An 18,258-nucleotide genomic window follows, 5' to 3' on the forward strand; every position below is an offset into this window, starting at 1 on the left:
TTTTGTACTTGTAAACATGAAATTTGGGTATAAATATGAGTATTATAAAGTGTATGATGCAGATCTAAAAAAAGAAAAGAATTAGGCTGACAAAAGACTTTTTTTAAAAAAACAATTTTATTGAGGTTTAACTTATTTGCCATATAATTTCATCTTCTAAGTGTACAATTCAATGAATTTCTTAGTAAATTTATGACATGATGCAACTATCACTACATTCCAGTTTTAGAATATTTCATCACAGAAATAAAATACCATGTACCTGTTACAGTTAATCCCCATTACCATCCCATCCCAGACAACCTCTAATCTATTCTCTATGTTTATAGCTTAGTCTTTTCTGGATATTTCACGTAAATGGAATTATATAATATATATCTGGCTTTTTATGGCATTTTTGAGGTTCATCCATTTGTGGCATATATCAGTATTTCATTTCTTTTCTTGCTGAATAGTATTCTAGTTGCATGTATATACCATACTTGGTTTATTCACCACTTAGTGGGCCTTTGGTTTTTTCCCCAATTTTTGGTTATTACGAAATAACGTTGAGAATATTCATGAACAAGTCTTTGTGTGGACATCATAGGTTTTCATTTCTCATGGAATGGACTTGCTGATAAATTTATTTTTAACTTTCAAAGAAACTATCATAGTTTCCAAAGTGGATGTGCCATTTTACATTCCCTTCAGCAATGTGTGAGGGTTTCAGTTGTTCTGTATCTTTTCTAAAACAGGGTATGATTAGTTGTTTCAATTGTAGACATTCATGTCAGTGTGTAGTGTTCTCTCATTGTGGTTTTAATGTGCATTTTCCTTTGTTCTTAACTACGACTCTAAGCTGCCTCCATCTGCAAGACATGCAAGACTTTATGGAGAAAAGTACAAAATACTCTGTAAAACATTTAACAGGTAGGAGAGATGCCATTTTTATATATAAGGGAAACTCTAGCATCGAGATCTCATTTCTCCCCAAACTGATATACAGAATTAATATAACACTGATCAAAATTCCAGCAGGTTCTTCTATACACTCAAATTCTAAGATTTATAAGGAAGAGAAAAAGGGCCAAGAAAAACCAAGACACTGTTGAAAAATAGAAACAAGGTAGGGAAATTAGTCTATCAGATATCAAGACTTGCTACAAAGCAACAATAGTTGAGATAGAATGGTTATTGAAGGAACAGAAAAATAAATCAATGGAACAGAACAGAGTGCCCAGAAACAATACCACAAAGTTTAAAGAAATTCAATATAAGAAAATAGCAGTATTACAATAACTGGAAAAAGGATGAACTATGAAATGGAAAAAGAAATTGGATACACACCTCACACCAGCAGCAAAAATAATCTCCAGGTGCCTCATCTACCTATATATGAACGACAAAATCTTAGGAGAAATATGGGAAAATCTTTATGACTCTGAGGTAAAGATGAGATGAATTCCCTAAATAAGACACTGAAAAGACTGAGAAATTCAACTACATTAAAATTAGGAATTTCTGTTCATTAAGAGACACAATATAGAGAGTCAAAACAGAAGCCATGAAGTGGGAGAAGGTATTTAAAACTCATAATACTGACAAAGGGTCCAGAATTTAAAGAACCCCTACAATTCAATAAGAAAAAGACCGTTAGATCAATAGAAAAATGGGCAAAAGACATGAACAGATGTTTCATGTTTTACCAGAAGAGGAAACACTAGTAACTAATAAACATACAAAAATATGTTCAATCTCATTAGGAGTCACAGAAATGAAAATTGAAATCATAACAAAATACCACTTACATCCACAAAACTGGCAAATCTAAGAGTGGGTGAAGATGTAGAGAAATTGGAATTCATATGCTGCCAGTGGGAATGTCATCTAGTACAATCACTGAAAAGCTATCAGACATCATCTTATAAAGTTGAATGTGTGTAAAATCCATGATTCAGCAATTTAATTCCTGAAGAAACGCTTGTTCTTGTGTACTAGGAGACACGTACAAAAGCATTCATAGCACTCATATATGACTTTGGGTAAGCTACTTCATCTTTCTATGCCTCTACTTCCTCATTTGTAAAATAAGGATTATAATAATACCAACTCACAGAGCTGTTGGGAGAATTCGTATATGTAAAGGGAGAGTGCTAAGATGTGAGGCTGGAGAAGCAAACAGCTTAGACTATGTAGTAGGACCTTTATTTTGGTTATGGTGGGAAGCCACGGAAGAGTTATAAACAAGTGGACAGCATAGTAAGATTTGTGCAAGATCACTCTGCTGCTGGGTGAATCAGGGGCCAAAGAAAAGTAAGAGTAGAAACAGGAAGACCAGTTAGGAGGTAGCTGCAGTGATACAGGTAAGACAGGAAGGTGTGGTGTGGAGGAGGAGTAGTGGAGATGGGTAGAAGCGTGGAAATTAGGAACACTGAATGCAGAGTATGAGAAAAAAACAACTCAAAGATGTTTCTGAGTCTATGGCTTGAACAACAGGGTGGATGGACAGTGGGTGCTGTTTATTGAGGGGTATGTATACAGGGAAAGTTTTGAGGTGGTGTGTTAGTTAGATTCAGCTGTCAACTTGGTCAGGTGAGCATACCTAGTTCTGTTGCTGCGGACACAAACCAATGGTACGTGAACCTCATCTGTTGCTAATTACATCTGCAGTCGGCTAGGAGGCGTGTCTGCTGCAATGAGTGACGTTTGACTTAATTGGCTGGTGCTTAAATGAGAGAGCGCAATGTAGCACAGCCTAAGCAGCTTGGCATTCCTCATCTCAGCACTCGCAGCTCAGCCCAGGCCTTTGGAGATGCAGAAAGAAGTCACCCCAGGGAAAGTTGTTGGAACCCAGGGGCCTGGAGAGAGGACTGGCAGAGACCATCCTGTGCCTTCCACGTAAGAAAGAACCTCAGTGGAAAGTTAGCTGCCTTTCCTCTGAAGAACCAACAAAATAAATCCCCTTTTATTAAAAGCCAGTCCGTCTCTGGTGTGTTGCATTCCGGCAGCTAGCAAACTAGAACAGGTGGATAGTGTAGAAAAGTCAGAAGTTTATTAAGTTTGAGACATCTTGGATATTCAAGTGGAAAAATTCAAAATAGGTAGCAAGCAATATGAGCTATGAGTTCAAGAGAAAAGATTAGGCTAGAGATAACAGATTCTGGAATCATGGCACAGAGATGAGATTTAAAGCAACATCATATTTAAATATCATCTAGTATAGTATTGCTGGTTGAGATCTTCCAGAGGCGGGTACAAATAGAAATGAGAAAAGTTCAAGGATGGAACCCTGGGCATCTCAATGCTTAGGAGCCTAGCAGAGGAGAAAGGCCCAGCAAATGAGACTGAGGAGCTGCCAGTGAGGTAGGAATACCAAAAGGACATACCTTTATGAACCAAGAGAAGAAAGTATTCAAGAATTTGTGTCAACTGTTGATAAGAAGTGGACTACAGAAAAATAATTGAAGGATTAGCCAAAATATTGGTGGGTTTAAGAGCCATTTCATTGAAGTGGTAAAGTAAAAAGCCTGAGTGAAGGATTTTTCCTCCTCAGAAATATAAATAGTTGCAGGTGTAGGTGGGGATAGAAAAAAATATTTCAAGCTGGAAGAAAGAGCAATGTCGTATAGTAGAAGGAACTTGAATCTGTGTTTTGGTCTTCAAATCTAGCATGTGATTCTACCAGTTCACCTAACATTTTCTAGGGTTCAGCTACTTGTTAAGATACTGGGACCAAATGGTGTCATCTAAGGTCCCTGAGAATAAAGGGAGAGTTTTTTGAGAATAAAGGGGAGAGAGGTGATTGGGGAACTGAATGCAGCTGAGTAGACAAAATATAAATTGTTTTTTTAAAAAGTAGCGCTGGTATCATTCAGAACTACATACAAGGAAGATGATAAAGCATACAAGTCCCAGGAAGTTTCTATTTTGTCCTACCATGTCATTATTCCAGGATCACTGTACTATTTTTTAAATCATATTGGCGAGGAACCAATCCATACCTCCTCTGTACTGAGACATGAATGACAAACTGAATAACATAGGTGCAAGAAATCTTTACTTCTGTAAGGAACAAAAGAAGCACAGTGATAGAGCAAGAGGCTAAATACAGAGATTTCCAATTATGGTAGTATTACCTCCATCCAGTCACTGCCACTTCAGATGAACTGCAGAACCGAGAAAGGAAACACCAAACTGTTATTTCAGCTCCCTTTCCTTTCTTATTTGCCTTCCTTTTTTTCTTTATTTCTCCTTTCCAAACATTCAGTCCATGACACATTCTTACAATGTTTAAACAAACAAAACAAGAAAACTGCGCAATTTGGATTCAAGATGTCTTTTTCTATAAAGACAATTAACATTTTTAAAGTAGGTCATGTTGGGGGCTGAAACAGCTTGCCTATTTTACCTTTAAATGGTACATTTTTAAGTATGGTGTAACTAGCTGGCTTTTTTAATCCAGAGATAATTCCATCTTTGATCTCCCTATCCATCCCACCCCCGAGGCAAGACCCATATTTTGCTCGAGAAACAAACAGCTGCTCTCACAAGGAAGAAAGAGGATAATTCTTAGGCATTCCTGATAAAGGACTTCATAGAGAGGAAATATCATTATCTTGCTGTTTGAAACCAAGGGGCCTCAAAAAGAAAAAGTTCTCTATCATAGCTATAGCTATCTATTCAAAGATATTCCACCTTCAAAAGAAGAATGCTGGGATATAAATGAGCATCTTTGAATCCATGCCTGGGACCCCAACACACGAAGTACAAATTTATTGCCTATATAATTTTAAGTTGCCTAGGTAGGAACTGAATAATCATCTGGTTCTACATCAGAAATAAACAGAGGCAATACTAAAATAAACTAAGCATGGTCTCAAAGTAATTATAAATGTTCTCTGGGAAAAGGAGACTAGAATAAGAAAAGCGTCAGGAAAGACTCCACCGATAATTATGATCAGGGGAGGAAATGCAATAACTTTTTGTATTAAAACTAAATAAAATTTACTTGTATCATTTTATTATATTTTACAATACACAAAATATATTTTCATAAACATGTTTTATATTTTCATCTTTATTATACCTTTCAGGATTGTTTACATTTAAAATTATATCTTTGACTTCCCCCACCACAAATTTATTGCCTATATAATTTTAAGATTCCTTATTTGGTTTTACACAATAGAAACATACTCCTTATATATGTATGCAAATATACTTGTGTACATAATATAATTTTCCCATTGACAACTTCAATTATGTCTTATTTTCATCTCCAACTATATTAGTTTCCTGTGGCTGCTAAAGAAAACACCACAAATGTGGTGGCATAAAGCAACAGAAATTTATTCTCTCACAGTTCTGGAGACTCCAGGTCCTATATCAGGTTGTTGGCTCTAGGGGAGACTCCTCCCCTGCCTCTTCTAGCTGCTGGGGGCTGCTGGCAGTTCTTGGCTTGTTTGGGTGTACACATCCATCACTCCAATCTCTGCCTCTGTCTTCACATGGCCTGTGTGTGTGCGTCTCCAATCTCCCTTTCCTTTCTCTTATGAGGATACCAGTCATTGGATTTACAGTCCACCCTAAATCCAGGGTGAGCTCATCTCTAGAGCTTTAATTTAATTATATCTGCCAAGACCCTATCTCCAAATAAGGTCACATTCAGATGTACTGTGGCTTAGGACTTGAACGTTATCTTTCTGAGCCACTATTCAACCCAGTAGACCGACCAACCTCCTAAAATAAAGTGTGTTTGCCTCTCATAGCATTCATCATATTCTTTCTAACATCTAACCTGACTTGGGAAAAGCTATTAATAGGAAGGTAAGTGGGCTCCAGAGTCCACTCTTAACTACTATTCAATACTGACTCTGCAGTAATGTGCCAAAATGCTAATTCTATTCTATTAGTGGAAGGATTACAGGTGAGTTTTTAAAAATGCTTTTCTATATATCCCATATTTCCTCCAATGATTATATATATATATATTATATATATTTGGCATTGGCAGGCTCCGGGAAAATGTATTAATTTTGTAATCAGAAAAAATATTTTTAAACAGAAAAATGTGTAAATTTGTGGAAATACAACATAATAATAATGGCAAGCATATAATACTATAAATAGGGCATCGTTATTTGTGATTTATGTATACTAATTTAAACCTCAAAGCAATTATAAGTCTCATTTTATAGTTAAGAAAATGAAGCACAGAGAAGTTAATTAGCCTGCCCAAGGTCAAACAGCTAGTAAGTAGAAGACAGGGCTGTCTAGTTCCAAAGTCAGCGCTCTTAACTAGGTTATGCTGCCTAAATTAAATTAAAAACTTTGGTATTCAAACTCCAGTCTGACCCTCTGCTAAAGTGCACTACTGCCAAGAAAATACATATTTCACTGCCTATGCCCAAACCACATAAAAAGATGTAATAAAACAAACCATAAAAACCTTCTCTTGACTCTGAATTGGTGTCCATTGCTATCCATCACTCCAGACACCACCTCCTCTCCTGATTTCCCATCACTGTATAAGACACCTTCTCTGAGGCCTGCACTGCTTTGTAACTCTTGAGGCCTCATCCCGTTCCTCCTTGAATTACAGCCCTCTCCTTTCCCCTACTAAATGTGTCTGAATGCCAGGGACTATGTGTTACTCTTACTTGGATCCCTCCAACTCTTACACAGCGGTTTGAAAGAAAAGAGGAAATATTTAGTGCATTTAATTAAATTGTAATCTTTACCATTCGATGTAAATATACTAATGAAAGGAAAAAAATTCTGCTTCACTACACTAAGAATAAAAAACCCAAGTGTTTTCATTTTAACAGACTTCTTAATTGGACAAACTAGCCCAGATTAGAGGGCATTTAAATTACCCCTTTCTAAACAGTGTCACAAATACAGAATATATTCTCCCTTTGCCACTGGGTAGCTGGGCACCTTGCCAAATCTTTTTCTAATTAGGTCCTATGGTTAATTCCTTAATTTGTTCACATTTCCTTACATCTTTTAAGTGTAAAGGAGTTGGACTCTGCAAATGTAAAGAGAGTTAGGTATTTTCCAGTGTTTTCATGAAAGTGGGGAAAATTTCCCATGTAGACTGATCAACATTAAACAATCACATCCTTCAACCTTCACCTTTCAGAACAGCAAACTGCCCCCATCACAAGAAAGGAGAGCGAGAGAGAGAGAGAGAGAGAGAGAGAGAGAGAGAGAGAGAGAGAGAGAGAGAGAAAACCCTGTAACCCTTGATGGCGAGACTGTAGGGAAAGAGGATCTTCTACATTGCTAGTGGAACTATAAATTGGGACAACCCCTACAGAGGACAAAATGCATACACTCTTTGAGCATTTCTATTCTAGGAATTTATTCCACAGATAGGTGTTATAATTGCAGTGGACTGGAAAGCCTAAAATGCCTATCAATAAGGGTCTGGTTAAATAACTTACGGTACATCCACACGATGCCTCCATACTATGTAGCTGAAAGATCAATGAGGACAGGACTGTACAACACAATGGACCCTAATGTAAACCATAGACTACAGTCATAGTACAATTATAAAAATGTTGTCTCATGAACTGTAACAACTGTACCACACTAATGCAAGATGTTAATAGGGTGGTATATGGAGACTATGTATTTTATGTCTGATTTTCCTGAAAACTGACAGATTCTCTAATAAAAAATTATGAATGACTTGACAATTGTGTAACTATATGTGACAATGTGATTGTGAAAACCTGGTGTCCGATGCTCCCTTTATCCAGGGTATGGAGAGATGAGTAAAAATATAAGAACAAAAAATAAATAAATAAATAATGGGGGTATAAGGGGTAAAATAAAAAAAGGGTAGATTGAAAAATGCTGGTGGTCAATGAGAGGAAGAGGTAAGGGGTATGGGATGTACGAGTTTTTTTCTTTTTTCTTTTTATTTCTTTTTCTGGAGTGATGCAAATGTTCTAAAAATGATCATGGAGATAAATACACAACTATGTCACGATATTGTGAGCCACTGATTGCATACTTTAAATGGACTGTATGTGCATGAAGATATCTCAATAAAAATATTTTTTAAAAAATGAATGAAGAAACTCTCTTGGTACTGCTATGAAAAGACCTTCAAAATAAATTGCTAAGTGAAAAAAGGTATGAACCAGAGTATAGCATGTTGCCAATTATGTAAAATCAGGAAGCAATGAGCATATATTTAGGTTTGCTAGTACATATACGAAGTAACGAGGTGGACAGACAGACTAATTGTGGTCACCAGAATAGAATACAGATTAGACACCCCATTACGATAGTGGGCTTACATACCAAACCTCCAGAATAGGAAGAAGGAGGACTCTAAGAAAGAAACGCCTGAATTAAAAAGAGAAACCATGCAATAAACACTATAAATGAGAGATGAAAAAATCTTAAGGATATCACAAAGGCAAATTATTATTCTGCTAACCACAAAAAAAATAAAGACCATTAGAAATCCTGGGGTAAAAATAAAAAAGGCATAAAAGATATGATGAATAAATATGAAGTAAGGTAAAATAGAACATTATTTTAAGTAACTGATGAAATTTATGAAAAAAAGAAGCCATTGATTTTTTTTTTTTTTTTTTTGCATGGGCAGGTACCGAGAATCAAACCGGGTCTCTGGCATGGCAGGCGAGAACTCTGCTGGCTGAGCCACTGTGGTTCACCCCATTGATTTTTATTGTAGGAATGCTCCCTTTTGAGTAAAGAAAATGTCATCTTAGTGCTTCAAGTACTAAGATATGTAGGGCTCTAGTGACAATATTTCTTTAACGATAAGTAAACGCTACTCATTGTTTTTCAACTTTTAGAGTTAACATTTGGAAAAAGTACCAGAGAACAGGTTAGGCTGCAAAAATGTCAGATAGCCTTGATGGAAAGAAGTAACAGGGGCAGAAGGGAGAGAGAGGGGAGGAAAGGGGTACTTCTGCATTTGATAGTGTAATCAAAGTTTGACGGGGGATTTTTCTTCATGTTTATTCTGCTTGGTGTTCTCTAAGCTTCTTGGATGTTTATATTCACATCTTTTGCTAAGTTTGGGAAGTTCTCTGTCATTATTTCTTTGATTATTCTTTCTGCCCCTCTCTTTCTTTCTTCTCCTTCTGGGACCCCCGTAACACATATACTAGCACACTTAATGGTGCCCCATAGCTATCTTAGGCTATTTTTACTCCTAATATTTCTTTTTACTTTCTGCTCCTCAGCTTGACTCATTTCAAGTGTCTTGTCTTCAAGTTCACTGATTCTTTCTTTTGCCAGCTCCATTCTGCTCTTGAAACCCTCCTGGGCATTTTTAATTGCAGCTGTTATGGTCTTCAACTCCAGTAGTCCTGTTTGGCTCCTTTTAAAATTTTCTCTTTATTTAGATTTTCATCTTGTTCATTCATTGTTTTCCTGATGTCCTGTGGTCCTTCTGTGTACTTTCTTTCATGTCCTTAAGCATTTTTAATACCATTTTTTTAAAAGGCTTTGTTCTATACGCCCACATTCTTGTCTTCTTTGTTGGTGTTTTCTGTATTTCTATCCTTTTCCTTTGGATGCACCATCATTTCCTGTTTCTGTCTTGTACTGTTTTGTTGTAAATACACATTTGAGTATTTAAAAATGTTAAGTCTGGGATTTACTTCCTGGGATATCTGTTTCCTGGTTTGTAAGCAGCTGGTGATAAAACAGAGGTTTTTGGAGCTTCAGTCCTGCTACCAGGAAAGTCTGCCCGAGGTGAATCACCATGCAAGGCTTTCCCTCCCTTCCTGGGCCTCGGTCTTGTGCTGAGCCTTTGCTTATTAGTTGTTTTGGAGTTCCCCTGTTTACAGGACTTTGATTTCCACTCTATTTCTCAGAGACAGAGATACTTTTCTGGGTATCTGAAGCTGGCAGGCCTTTGTCCCAGACTGTCAGCCTCTATAGTTACTGACACTCCTTTCATTGTCTCATGCTGCTTTTTCCTGGAGGGCAAATTCTGGGAGGAGGGTCACCCTGGTAAGAGCGTTCCCAATTTGGTCTTTCTAAGCCAAAGCAGGGACAGGGACCCCAAAGGGAGTACAGATTGGTTCTCCAGTGCCCTGCAGAGGGGGGTCAGGAAGGGCACCAAACACTTCAATTGCTCTTCAAAGCTAAGCTTTCTTGGTGTGCCCGGCAAATACAGCCCTTTAGGTAACTTTCCCACACAGCCCTGAGGAAGCCCTTTGTCTTTAAATTTCCATGGCCTCCTTCCCTGTCCTGGGTGGCAGGGAAATAATAGCTGCTGTGGTCAGAGCATGGACCCAGGGATCTGAATTTGCTCATCAAAAGCGGTGTCTATGAATGGGATGTGCACACCCCTGTTCTTAGGGAAGAAGATTTTTATGTCCTTATTGTCAGCAGCAGCTAGCCAGGGAATGGACCCCACGGTGACCTGCCACCAGAGTGGGAGATGGGTACCAGTATGGAGATGGGTACCAGTAACTGCCGTACAGAGTTTACAGTTCTTTACCATAAAATATCAGGCTCTTCCTCCTGCTCTTCCTTTGATGTTGTACAGTGTTCTTCTGGCCTCTGGAGTTTCAAAATTGTTGTTTCAGACAGTTCCTGTCTGTTTAATAGTTGTTTTGGTGGAGGAACTGATTCCTGGTGCTCCCTACTCAGCCATCTTCCTTTGAAGTTCTAGAACAGGGATGCTTTAACTCATATCTCATAGTGGGAAGGAGAAAATCTAATAAAGGTAATGGTATTAATAGAACTAGAAATAGAAATATACTTAAAATATTTAACGCTACAAAAATTATCAAGAAGAAAAGTGAAAATAAAAACGGGAGGGGGAAGAAATAAGAAAATAAAGACTATGCATTGAATTCTCACTTTTCATATCAGAAAGTGAATAGATATTTTTCAAGCCAACAAAAAGAGAGGAAAAACAAATGTGCTATGAAACCCATGTTCAGAGCAGCATTATTCACAAAAGCCAAAAAGTGGACACAACTCAAATGTCCATCAACAAATGAATGGATAAACAACACATGGTTTATAAACACAATATAATATTATTCAGCCATAAGAAGGAATGAAGTTCTGAGATATACTGTAACATAGATGAACCTTGAAAACAAAATGATGAGTGAAATAAGGCACCTAAGGACACATATATGATGTCACTTATATGAGATATCTAGAATTAGCAAATCTGCAGACAGAAAGTAGAATAGAAATTACCAAAAGATGGGGGAGGGGAAGGAGAACTTTTTGCTTGGTATAGAATATTTGTAAATCGAAATTAAAAACAAACACACAAGACAAAAAAACAAATGTATAGTCATATTTCATGAAGGAGCCCCTCCCCAGCATACACTGTGATTCTTGGTTGGTGTAAGCCAGATATGGTACTCTTATTACTTAAGGATTAAGTTTTGTACCATAAAAGAAATAAAAGTTAAAAATCAAATAAATTAGGTGGGCCACAGTGGCTCAGCATGCAAGAACGCTTGCCTGCCATGCCAGAGGACCCGGGTTCGGTTCCTGCTGCCTGCCCATGCATGTATAAAAAAAAAAAAATCAAATAAATTAAGTAAAACCCCTGTGTGCTGGTTTGAAGCTGTATGTACATAAGAAAGGAATGTTCTCAAAAGTTAATCCATTCCTATGGGTGTGACCCCAGTATATGCAGGACATTTCTTTTTCTTTTTAAGTTTTATTAATAAAACCAATCATCATACAATATGAACATTCTTTTCTTATCACATAGTTGTATATTTATCATCATGATAATTTCTTAGAACATTTGCATCAATTCAGAAAAAGAAAAAAGAGAAAACAGAAAAAAAAATTCATACATACCATACCCCTTACCCTCCCTTTCTTTGATCACTAGCATTTCAAGCTACTAAATTTATTTTAACATTTGTTCCCTCTATTATTTATTTATTTTCAATCCACATATTTTACTCATCTGTCTATAAGGCAGTTAAAAGAAGCATCACACACAAGGATTTCACAATCAAAGTCACATTGCAAAAGCTATATCACTACACAATCATCTTCAAGAAACATGGCTACTGGAACACAGCTCTACTCTTTCAGGCAGGTCCCTCCAGCCTCTCTTTTAGGCCTTAACTAAAAAGGTGATATCTATCCAATGCATAAGGCTAACCTCCAGGATAACCTCTCGACTCCATTTGGAATCTCTCAGTCATTGACACTTTATTTTGTCTCATTTCTCTCTTTCCCTTTTCAGTCGAGAAGGTTTTCTCGATCCCTTGGTGTTGAGTCCCAACTCATTCTAGGAATTCTGTCCCACGTTGCCAGGAAGGTCCACACCCCGGGAGTCATGTCCCACATAGACAGGGGGAGGGTGGTGAGTTTGCTGGTCATGTTGGCTGAGAGAGAGAGAGAGAGGCCACATCTCAGCAACAAAAGAGGCTCTCTTGGGGCTGACTCTTAGGCTTAATTTTAAATAGGCTTAGCCTATCCTTTGTGGGGTTAAGTTTCATATGAACAAACCCCAAAATTGGGGGTTAGCCTATTGCTTTGGTTGTCCCCATTGCTTGTAAGAATATCAAGAATTCTCCACTTGGGGAAATTGAATTTCCCCCCTTTCTCACCATTCCCCCAAGGGGACTTTGCAAATACTTTTTTATTCACTGTTCAAATCCTTCTGGGATTTATCAAGGCATCATTCTGGACAAACCTACAAAATCTCATGCCCTACTTAAGGTTCCATGTACTTATGGTGCCAATTAAGCTGTCCACATAAGTTATATTAGGAAATGCACTAATCAAAATATAAATTTTGTACCAAATAAATATTTTTTTAAGCAGGACATTTTGATGAGACTATTTCAATTAGGGTGTGACATTTCATTTAGGATGGGTCTTATTCCTCTTACTGGAGTCCTTTAAAAATGGAATGAATACAGAGGGAGAGACACGGACGCAAGAAACTGAAAGCAATGAAACCTGGAAGAGAAGGGAGAGACCATGGATGCTACTATGTGCTTTGCCATGTACAGAAGAATAAGGATTGCTGGCAGCCAGTCTTTGGGGAGAAACCATCACTTTGATGATGGCTTCATTTAGACATTTTCTCGATCTCAAACTATAAGTTAACAAACTCCCATTGTTTAAGCCTATGCATTTCATGGTATCTACTTTCAGCAGTCTAGGAAACAAAAACACACTAAAATTTCAGTAGAAAATTACCAGTATGATATCAAGATTTTTTTAAGGAAGAAAATAAGTATTGCTGAATTTGTACACTGAAAAGGCCTAGAAGCGGTGACCATCTTGGTGACAATAAGCACCCCTACCTAACATACAGATTGTGGTCTTTAAGAACCACAATCTCACTAAAAGGAAAATGGCTGATTCTAGTTCTGGGGCAGAATTTTACAAAGATAAGCCTAGAAAAATTCTGTCATACCAGAAAGTAAGGAAAATATCAAAGACCACTAAGGTCATATCAAAAGGAGTAAGGAGGGTGGGTCACAGTGGCTCAGCAGGCAGGGAGACCTGGGTTCAATTCTCACTGCCTGCCCATGGCAAAAAAAAAAAAAAAAAAAGGTGACAGGTGCCAATCCAAAAGCAACATCAATGGCCAAAGATGTGAAATGTGAACATCCAAAAGAATAATGATAGCAATGGATTGAAAAACATTAAATATATAAAAGTCCATGACTTCTTAATGATTCTGAACACACATGCACACACACAGGTCAACTTTAAAGGTGGTTTGCCAGTTTGAAACTGTTGTATACCCCAGAAAAGCCATGTTCTTTAATCCTAATTCAATATTGTAGGGTGAGATCTTTTTGATTAAGTTGTTTCCATGAAGATGTGACTGACCCAATCGTTGGTGGGACCTTCTGATTAGGTGGTTTCCATGGAGATGTTTCTCTGCCCATTCAAGGTGGGTCTTAATCTGCTTACTGGAGTCCATTAAGAGGGAACCATTTTGGAAAGAGCTTCAGAGCCAACACAGACAGAAACATTTGGAGATGTAAAAAGAAAACACCCCTAGGGAAGCTGTTTGAAACCAAAAGCTAAAGGACCAGCAGACGCTTCCACTTTCCTTCCCAGCTGACAGAGGTGGTCAGGACCAGGGTCACATCCATTATTTTTCCATGTGAGTATTCCATTACGGCAGCACCATTTGTTGAATTTTTGTTTGTTTGTTTTGTTCTGGAGGAAGTGTATGGACTGGGAATTGAACCCGGGTACAGGCAAGAATTCTACCACTGAACTACCCTTGCATTCCTCCATTGACCTTTCTTGAGTCACAGTATCTTTCCCTGGATGCCTTAGTTTGGATGGCCTTAGAACTGTAAAACTTCTAACTTAATAAATTCCTGTTTTAAAGGCCAACCCATTTCTTGTGTACTACATTTCCAGCAGCATTAACAAACTAAACAGGTGGCTAGGGAGTTAACGTACCATTTTGAAAACAGGTGTATAAAGGAAAAGAGTGAAGCACTTTGTCAGCTGTGGCACGATGGCTAATTCTACTCATGGTTACAGGATGACTGCGGCAACTCCTGTCATGACATCCTCACATACCAACACCCGGAGACAGAAAATAAGGACTCTTTCGTGGGTTTTTTTTTTTTAATTTAATTTTTACTTGTATCAAAATAAAAAGTGTACACTATTTAAAAGGGTAAATGGAAACAAAGAACAGTTTCCTTCTTCATCCCTCTCCATGTTCCAAAGGTTATCACTTTAAAACCTTCTGGTATTTACTTTTAATTTCTAAATAACTTAAATAATAAATAAGCTAAAGACAGATATAAGCATTCTAAATAAAATTTATCTTTCTACTGACTACCATCTACATAAAATTTAGTTCTCCGATACCACACGAAGGAACACACACACACACTGCCCCTTTTTGTTCCTTCCATAGTTAGATAGCAGTGTTTTAATAAATCAATATTCAGTATTTACATGATTATGACTATGCAAATATTATACTGTTCGGTCATGTGGTATACTATGTTTCTTTTCTTATTTAACTTTAAAAAATATTGGAGATTGCCTATTTCCTTTCCTTCTCCAACTCTAAAATTCTTCTCAACATAACTAATCATATTATATAGTCTCTGAACTCTGTTTTTCCTGGGAGGCACTCCTCCTGGAGCCCAGGGTCATCTGTTCCAACCTGCCCAGGTAGTGGCACAGATGCTATCCCAGGCCTTCCTCTCGTTAGGTTTCTGAGCAGTCCCCTTGTACCCTGGTTGCTCCTTGTTTCCTGGATTTGCATCTTCCTCTTTCTTAGTGTACTCTTGAGTTTTAGAAGAGTATGTCCTCCAGCTATTCCGAGAAAAGGCAGTCAGGAGGTAAATGTTTTGAGAGCTTGCACTGCTGAAAATACTATTATTTTATTCTCTCAATTAATATCTTGGCTAGGGATAGAATTATAGGTTGGAAATTTTTCTGTCAGATCTGAGAAAGCATTACTCTATTGTCTTTTAGACCTCAGTGCTGTTGATATGTAGCCTAATGCCACTTGTTTTTGTGTTTTTTTTTTGTATATGATCTTTCTCTCCAGAAACTCTAAAAAATCTATGTTCGGTATCCCAAAATTCTACAATAATATGCTTTGTTGAGGGTCTTTTTCATTCATCTTTATCATTCTAAGCACTGGTGGGCTCTTATCAATCTAGAGGACTTAGCTTTGGGGGAAATCTCCCATGAAAGAAAGCCTTGCCTTTCTTTCATCTTCTCTCCTCCAACTCCTATTAAGTAAGATGTTCGACCTCCTGGATATCTTTATTTTTCTTATTTTTTTCTCTCTTATTGTCTATCTCTTTGACTAATTGTTTTACTTTTCAAGAGATTTCCACAACTTTATCTTCCAACTTTTTTACCGCAGTCTTTGCTTTGTGACATTTTTAATTCTCAAGAATATTCTTGAATAGTTCCTTTATACAGCATCCTGCTCTTGCTTCCTACATGTAACATCTGATTTTATCTGAGGTTTTCTTTAAATGTCTGGAGGTCCTAAGATTCTGCTCACATGTAGGAGCTAATCAGAAATTCTCTTGTGTGAGCACAGCTTTTTTACTGTTGGACATCACAGAACACAATGGGTAGGGGAACTCCAAATAGCAATTTTTTCACATAGGTTGGTTAATTTTCCCAGAGAAGAATGTTATCATCTCCTGGCTGGGGTGGGGTGGGTGTGTGTTAAAATGAGTGTTCTAGGAGCCACGGAGGGGTAAATTTTTCTGAGATAAATCTTTCAATACCCTGGAGGGGCAGAGGTACAGATTATAATAATAACTACAGCAGCCAGGATTCTGGAAGTCAAGAAAGGGAAAGTGGTTGGAAAGATTTCCTGGTGAATATGCAGACTTTCACATAATCCCGCTATTTTGGCTAAGAAGCCTGCCTCTTGCCCTCAGTTCTAACAGGATCCCCCCAGCTAAGATAGTGACATACACACACTCCTCTCTGTTTCAATTTCTCCAAGCATTAAACTCCCATTTTAGGCCAGAAAGGAGGAGGGGAATTGACCTGAAAGGGTAGGCTGAGGGTCTGGGGAACTAAGCCTTCTACATTCAGACTTTCAACTAATATTACTGTTTTCAGCACCAATGCATATCCCACAGTCAACGGTATCTAAAACTTTTTATTCCAGAAGAATGCCTTGTGGCTGAAAACTGGCTTGCTTCTCATTAGGTTCTACCACTGCAAATGCTTAAGAGCCAGAAAAAAAGCACATTTCACTTACTGCACCCATCTCAGTGCTTTTGTTGTTATATAATACACCTACATGTGCATTACAAACACAACAATACAATGTCATAATTTTTGCTTTAAAGTCCTATGTCTTTTAAAGAAGTTAGAGAAGATAAAGTACATATATAATATTTTACATTTATCCACAAATTTACCATTTCTGGTGCTCTTCATCCTTTCCAAGAGATCTGAGTTGCCATCTGGTGTCATTTCCCTTCACCCAGAAAACTTCCTTCAGTTTGCTGGCGATTAATTCTTTCAGTTTTTGTTCATATGAAAATGTCTTTATTTAGCCTTTATTTTTGAAAGATAGTTTTTCTGGACATTGAATTCTTGGTTGAGTTTTTTCTTTCAGTATTTGAATATACAGTTCCAATATCTTTTGGCCTCCACTTTTTCCTATGAGAAGTCATCCATATAGTAACATTCACCCTGTATGTAATATGTCATTTTCAAGATTAAAAAAAAAAACACAACTTTGGTTTCAACAATTTGACTACAATGTGTGTGTTGTGTGCTTTTCTTTGTGCTTCTCCTGCTTAGAATCCTTTGAAATTCTTAGATCTGTAGATTATTATTGTCTACTAAACTTGGAAAATTTAGGGATTACTTTTTCAAATTATTTTTCTCCTCTCCCTCTGGGAGTCCAATTACAGCTACACTGTACTACTTGATATTTTCCTATAAGTAGCTGACGCTATATTGAGTTTTCTACAATCTTTTTTTCTCTCTCTCTCTTCTTTGAATTGGATAATTTCTATTGATCTATTTTCAAATTTTTTGTCATTCCAAACTTCCTGTTAAGTGCATCTACTGAGTTTTTACTTATTTATTATTTAACTTGAGCTCTACAATTTTCATTTTTCAAAGTTTCCATTTCTTTGTTGCAATTTCTCCATCCGTTTACTTATTTTTCCCTTAAATCTTACCTACAATAGATGCTCTGAAGTCTTTGCCTGCTAAATCCAACCATTTGGACCCACTCAGAGTCAGTTTGAGTTACCTTTTCCTGTTTCTTTACGTGTCTTGTAAATTGTAGGTTGAAAACTGGACATTGTAGATAAGATGTTGTAATTCTGGATTCTGTTGTGTCCTTCTGAGGATTTCTAAAAAAAAGTTCTAACAGGCAGTTAAACTTGCCTAAATTCAAACTGCAAATTTACATCTCCCACGGTATATAGCAGCTGATATCTCTTTTCAGTTCTTGCAGCTTGAAGCTGCTGCATTTTTTAGCTTGGTTCCCTGGGGTCTTCCACATACCTGTATAATCTGGCAGACAGCCAAGGATTGGGGAAGCTTATACTCAAATTTGGGGGCTCACACTCTTTCTGATTTTGTTTTGTGACTTCCCTCTCATTTCTAGCTGCTCTGCTTATCTTGGACTCTGTCCTCTGACAATCAAGCCAGTCGAGTTTCAGCTCTCTATTGGCTGAGCTGTGCACAGTTCAGGAATATACTCAGTTTAAAAAAAGCACCAAACTCACAAATGTCGTGTAGTATATCTGTCTTTCAAGGTAGTTTTCTCTCTGATCTCTG

General features: G+C 37.4%; 1 protein-coding gene across 2 annotated transcripts in view; it reads right to left on the reverse strand.

Annotated features, from left to right (window-relative positions):
* PACS1 (phosphofurin acidic cluster sorting protein 1) overlaps positions 1-18,258 on the reverse strand; it is a 179,439-nt gene that overhangs the window by 83,814 nt on the left and 77,367 nt on the right. Inside the window, exon 1 of one of the 2 annotated variants that reach the window (XM_077115651.1) lies at positions 5,343-5,945. The exons of the other annotated variant lie outside the window; for it this stretch is intronic. The gene's annotated coding sequence lies outside the window, so the exon portion shown is untranslated. Of the gene's footprint in view, positions 1-5,342; positions 5,946-18,258 lie in introns of those variants that run through there. 2 annotated transcript variants of the gene reach the window in all.

Source organism: Tamandua tetradactyla, chromosome 9 (genome assembly GCF_023851605.1).
Source record: "Tamandua tetradactyla isolate mTamTet1 chromosome 9, mTamTet1.pri, whole genome shotgun sequence".
Lineage (NCBI taxonomy): Eukaryota > Metazoa > Chordata > Mammalia > Pilosa > Myrmecophagidae > Tamandua > Tamandua tetradactyla.